Source organism: Cebus imitator, unplaced genomic scaffold (genome assembly GCF_001604975.1).
Source record: "Cebus imitator isolate Cc_AM_T3 unplaced genomic scaffold, Cebus_imitator-1.0 Scaffold8, whole genome shotgun sequence".
Taxonomy (NCBI): Eukaryota; Metazoa; Chordata; class Mammalia; order Primates; family Cebidae; genus Cebus; species Cebus imitator.
Genome location: NW_016107323.1, coordinates 10,203,145 through 10,209,897, shown reverse-complemented (window position 1 = coordinate 10,209,897; position 6,753 = coordinate 10,203,145).

Sequence of the window (6,753 nt, the reverse complement as noted above, 5' to 3'; positions counted from 1 at the left end):
AGGCTGGTCTTGAACTCCTGTCTTCAGGTGATCCACCCACCTTGGCCTCCCAGAGTGCTGGGATTACAGGTGTGAACCACTGCACCCCGCCTGAGTTCACCCTCTTAACCAAGACAATCCAGATGGAGTCAAGCCTTTCATGGATCTTGCCCTCCTCAAGCCCATTTCTTTCCTCCCCTACCCCCAAAAGATGCTATTATTTAAAGCTGGTGTGTATCATTGCCCTCGTAATCTTCCTTCCTTCCTTCCTTCCTTCCTTCCTTCCTTCCTTCCTTCCTTCCTTCCCTCCCTCCCTCCCTCCTTCCTTCCTTCCTTCCCTCTCTCCCTCCCTCCCTCCCTTCCTCCTTCCTTCCTTCCTTTCTTTCTTCCTTCTTTCTTTTGAGACAGGGTCTCACTCTGTCACCCAGTCTAGGGTGCAGTGGAATGATCTAGGCTCACTGCAACCTCTGCCTCTGAGGTTCCAGCAATTCTCCTGCCTCATCTTCCCAAGCATCTGGGATTACAGGTATGCGCCACCATGCCCGGCTAATTTTTATTTTTATTTTTAGTAGAGGTGGGGCTTCATCCTGTTGGCCAGGCTGGTTTCGAACTCCTGGCCTCAAGTAATATGCCTGCCTCAGCCTTCCAAAGTGCTGGGATTACAAGCATGAGCCACTGTGCCTGGCCTGCCATCTTAATTTCCATTCTTCTTTTTTTTTTCTTTCAGGGTCTCACCCTGTTGCCCAGGCTAGAGTGCAGTGATGTAATCATAGCCCAGTGCAGCCTTGACCCCCTGGGCTCAAGCGATCCTCCCACTTCAGCCTCCCCAAAGTAACTGGGATTATGGGTGTGCACCGCCATGCCTGGCTAATTTTTAAAATTCCCTTCCCCTTCCCCTTCCCTCCCCTTCCCTCCTCTTCTTTCTTTTTCTTTTGTCTTTTTTCTTTTTGAGGGAGTCTTGCTCTGTCACCCAGGCTGGAGTTCAAGAGATTCCTGGGTTCAAGAGATTCTTGTGCCTCAGCCTCCTAGGTAGCTGGGATTATAGGCACCTGCCACCACACCTGGCTAATTTTTAGTAGGGACAGATTTCACCATATTGGCCAGGCTGATCTCCAGCTCCTGACCTCAGGTGATCCACCTGCCTTGACCTCCTAAAGTGCTGGGATTACAGGCATGAGCCACCACGCCCAGCTGTAACTATTACAATTTCTTGTCGAGATGGGGGCTTGCTATGTTGCTCAGGCTGGTCTCGAACTGCTGGGCTCAAGTGATTCTCCCACCTCAGCCTCCCAAAGTGTTGAGATTACAAGCATGTGCCACCATGCCAGCAATTTCGATTATTTTAGAAGTGGTTTTGCAAATATTTATTGAGTATCTTACCCTATGCCAGACACTGCGCTGGATGCTGAGCATAGATACCGCAGGGAACAAGACAAAGCCTGACTTCCCGGGCTTACAGGCCAGTGGGGAAGTCAGAGGAATCAAATGACCCTGCAGATGTGTGATTGTGTTAGGAGAGGCCTAGGGAGCACACCCAGGGGCAGGGAGTCCTCCTTGAGGAAGGAATGAGCCCAGGAGGTTGTGGTGAGCCGAGATGGAGCCACTGCACTCCAGGCTGGGTGACAGGTTCTGCCCCCACAACCCGCCAAAAAATAATCACTCAACTTCCCTGCCCTGGAGCTGCTCATGGCTTAAGGGAGGGGAGAAAGTCCTTGTACACACCACTTCTCTTAGAATGCTGGAGCTGTGGCTCCAACTCTGCAGCCAGCCAATCCACCTGCCTCCCCAGGCCTCAGCATTCCTCTCTGTTCAATGGGGGTACTGTTCCCAAGCCCTCCTGCCATGCTTCAGGGTGGGAGTTTCTTGCCAGCTCAGCCTCCTTCCTGCCTCTGCCCCTACCTCCTGGAGGGTGGGGATGCTGAGTGACAGCAGGACACAGCTCAGCAGCCTTGCCCTTGGCTGAAAACCCACAAGCTCTGGAAATATCCCCCAACCCGCCCATCTCACGCTTCCGTGCCTTTCTCCTTCCTACTTCTCCATTCCAAGGTGGGGTGCGGAGAGAACTGTGGGGAGTGGAGCTGAGGCAGGAGAAGTGGGGGTGCAGATTGAAAGACAGGCACCTTGTTTTCAGGCCCTGGGAGGAGGGAACCCATGGGGCCCTGCTTCCTCGGCAGCCAGCCTGCAGGAGGGGTTTGGGAATTCCCGCCCACTCCTCCCACCTCTGCCTCCTGTCCCAGTGGCTCCCTGCCCAGAATCACAAATGGGGCTTTGTGTTCCTAAGACAAAGAACAGCTTCTCACCCCAGCCTAGGCCAGGCCCGTGTCTGCTTTGCCCTGGTCTTGGCCTCAGAAGGGAAGGTGCCACTTCCCAGGAGGGGACGCAGGCCTCCTGGTTTGGGGGTGTAGGTGTACTGCAGGTGGTAAATTGGCAGTGATGAGCCGCACTTCTAGGCACTGTAGGGAGGAGGAAGTAAAAAATAATGTGACTGTTATCACATGAAGAGAGGCCGGGTTCCAGCCCTCCAGGGGAACCGAATTCTGTTCAACCCGGCGTGTGCGCCGTGAGTCTTTCTTACGTGCCAAGCTGTGTGGGAGGCTCAACGTGAATCAGACACTGTCCCTGACATTTAGGAGGTAAGAGGAACATGTAAATTGCCACGAAACAAGGGAACAAGAGGCCAAGGTGACAAGCGGTGCCACTGGGGTGTGGGGTTGGTGGAGTGTCGCTGCCTCCCCACTCCTCTGCAAGGGCGTCTCAGAGGCTGTGAGTGGAAAGTACAAATAAAGGACAACTATTCCCTTTCTTTATTTATGGAGACGGGGTCTCACTACATTGCCCAGGTTGGCCTCAAACTCCTGGGCTCAAGAGATCCTACTGCCCTAGCCTCTGGAGTAGCTGAGGCTACAGGTGTGCACTACCATACCTAGCTAATTTTTATTTATTTATTTATTTATTTTTTTGAGACGGAATTTTGATCTTGTTCCCTAGGCTGGACTGCAGTGGCACGGTCTTGGCTCACCACAATCTCTGCCTCCTGAGTTCAAGCGATTCTCCTGCCTCAGCCTCCTGAGTAGTTGGGATCACAGGTGTGTGCCACCACACCTGGCCAATTTTGTATTTTTAGTAGAGACAGGGTTTCTCCATGTTGGTCAGGCTGGTCTTGAACTCCCGATCTCAGGTGATCTGCCCTCCTAGGCCTCCCAAAGTGCTGAGATTACAGGAGTGAGCCATTGCACCCGGCCAATTTTCAAATTTTTTTGTAGAGATAGGGTCTTGCTATGTCTCCCAAGTTGGTCTTGAACTCCTGGGCTCAAGTAATCCTTCTGTCTTGGCCTCCCAAAGGGCTGGGATTACAGGTGAGAGCCACCACATATGGCTTGGGACAGTGGTTCTTTAAGAAACAAGAGGGAGCACAAATCCTTTGCTGGTGATAAAAGAAGCACATGGGGTTGGGTGCAGTGGCTCATGCCTATAACCCCAGCACTTTGGGAGGCCGAGGCAGGAGAATCACCTGGGGTCAGGAGTTCAAGACCAGCTTGGCCAACATGGTGAAACCCTGTCTCTACTAAAAATACAAAAATTAGCCAGGCGTGGTGGCAAATGCCTGTAATCTCAGCTACTTGGGAGGCTGAGGCAGGAGAATTGCTTGAACCCAGGAGGCAGAGGTTGCAGTGAGCCAAGATTGCCCCACTGTAATCTGGCCTGGGCGACAGAGCAAAAGTCAGTCTCAATAAAAGAAAAAAAATACAAAAAATTAGCTGGGTGTGGTGGCACATGCCTGTAATCCCAGCTACTTGGAAGGCTGACGTGGGAGGATCACTTGAACTTGGAAGGCAGAGGTGCCACTCTGCCTCCCAGTGATCCAAGATCACTCCAGTCACCCAGGCTGCAGCAGAGCAAGCCGAGATCGTGCTACTGTACTCCCGCCTGGGTGACAGGGCAAGACTCCATCTCAAAAGAAAACAAAACAAGTACATGTCATTGTGTGTAAGGAATCCCTCCAGCTCCAGCTGTAGCCCTCATGCCTGCTCCCTCATCTTCGCCTCGTTCTTTACTCTCTGCGAGTTGATTACTGAGCTGTGTTACTTTTGTTTGCTTTCCTATTCCACTGAGAGAGAGTCCCAGGAGAGCAGTGCGAGGCTCTCTTATCCCTCACTTGAACCTCACTGTATCCCCACCACCTAGTACATAGTAGGTGCTCAATACACGTTTGTTCAACAAAAGGTCTTATATATACATACATAGAATGTTTTATGGCATCAGACTCATATTGTGTACATGGTTGTATATATCTGTCCGCCACCATTTATGCTTTTTTTGTATTTTCTTGTCATTAAATCTTTGAGAACATTTTTGAAAGAGCCATGCAGTATTCATTTACACTTATGTCTGTGATTTACTTCCCGCCACCCCCATCTCTTATCATCTTTATAAACCATGGGGAGGATTTTTACTTATTTATTTGCTTGTTTTTGAGACAGAGTCTCGCTCTGTTGCCAGGCTGGAGTGCACTGGCATGATCTCCACTCACTGCAACCTCTGCCTCCCAGTTGCAAGTAATTCTTGTGCCTCAGCCTTCCAAGTAGCTGGGATTACAGATGCACGCTCCCATGTCTGGCTAATTTTTATATTTTTGGTAGAGATGAGGTTTCTCCATGTTGCCCAGGCTGGTCTTCAACTCCTGGGCTCAAGTGATCTGCCCCTCTCAGCCTCCCAAAATGCTGGGATTACAGGTGTGAGCCACCATGCCCAGTCTTATTTACTTAGTTAATTAAAAAGAGTTCTATAATAGAGATGGGGGTCTCACTATGCTGCCCAGGCTCATCTCAAACTTCTGAGCTCAAGTGATCCTCCTGCCTCAGCCTCTCAAAATGCTAGCAATACAGGTGTAAGCCACCATGCCTGGCCTATTTATTTAAGAGACAAGGTCTCACCATGTCGCCCAGGCTGGAGTGCAGTGACACTGTCATAGCTCACTGCAGCCTTAAACTCCCGGGTTCAAGCCATCCTCCTGCCTCAGCCTCCTGAGTAGCTGAGACTACAGGTGCAAGCCATTATACCTGGCTAATTTTAAAATTTTCTGTAGTAATGAGGTCCTGCTATGTTGCTCAGGCTGGTCTCAAACTGCTGGCCTCAGCAATCCACCCACCTTTGCCTCCCAAAGTGTTGGGATTACAGGGGTGAGCCACCATGCCTGGCCCTGGAAAGGCTTTCTTGAGGAAAATGACTGATCAAGCAAAGGCAGTGTGTATTCGGGGAGCAGACTGGGAGGATGTGAGAAAAGTTTTAAGGGTGTTGAATTCAGGAACGATGTCTAGAGAGCTACGGGACTAGGGATTCCTGTGCCCAGTAGTGTGTTGGTAAACCGACTCTCAAAAACAAATGTAGCATTTGCCAGTTTCATTTACTGTAAATCCTACCCTAGTCAATTTCAAGTTCCCAGTGTGACGTTGAAAAGTTACGTGCACAGTCGGCTCTCCTGTGCCCAGGCCTGATCCTCCTTCTGGGATGAGGAGCCCTCTCTCCATGCCTATGAGCCCTCCCGGGGCCCGAGGCCCAGAATCTCAGATCAACTGGAGACTCAGCCAGTCCTGGACAGAGGGCCCATCAGGGGGGCTGGAGTCCTGATCTTGGAATCTCTCTATCAGATTTCTCGGCCAAGATGAAAACCCTCAGATTCCCCCAGCTCAGTGATCTGGAACTGCCCTGGCCATTGAAGCGTGGCCCTTTGCCCATGCCTGGAGTCTGGGGCTGGGCCTGCCTTCCACCTGGGCAATGTCTCCAGGACCCACCCTCAGAGCTAAGCCACCAAATGTGGCTCAGTATCAGGCACAAGGTGTCCCACAATGGCCACTGAAATTTACTGAGTGCTTGTAGTATGCCAGGCTGCACTAAACACCTGGCATGTATTTATTTTCCAGTCTCACGCTCATCCTAGAGGTGGATGCTATCATTATCCCCACTTTACAGATGAGGAAACTGAGACACTGAGAGAGTAACCCACTTGCCCAAGAACACTTGGCTCGGAAGTGCAGGTGCCAGGGTTTGATCCCAGGTCAGCCTGATGCTAAACCCTCTTCTGCTAAATCCTGGGCTTAGCATTTCTTCCCACTGAAGTCTTTATGAAGCACCTGCTGTGTGTATCCCATGGGTGTTAGACTATGGAGGGAGATGGCAAGAAGATGATTATAAATTTGGCTTAAAGGAACTTGAGGTTGGGATTTGGCCATTTCTTGAGCACCTACTATGTGCCAGGAGTGATGGAATGATGCTAAGTCCCTTACACTGCCCTCGAGATGAACTCTCATAATGCCCTGGGAGACCCATGAGCCTGCCTTCTCCCTCACCAACCTGGATGGTCCCCTGGAGGTCACACACACTCTCTGGTCTGCCTTTCCCCCTTCGGTCCCTTGACAGGGGCTGCCCTAGGCAACCTCTAACTCCCTGCTAGTTTCAGGTCACAGCTTTTCAGAACAACAGGAAGTGGCCCAGCCATGTGGAAAGTTTGGGGAGTGTGGCCATTGCCCCAGGCAAATCGTGGGGTCACACTCCAGATATTGGACAGGAGACAGAGCTGGTTTGCTGGAGGCCCAGGTGGCATAGTCTGTGTCCTTGGTATTTTCCCCTGGGGGGCTGGGGAGGGGTGTTTGGGTATATGACTTCCTGCTTAGCTCTGGAAGATGGGCCAAGATGGCTTCGTGGTAATTTAGCGGGCATCCCATGGGGGTTCTAGGACCAGGCCCCTCAGGTTCCATCATCAGGGGGTTCCCACAG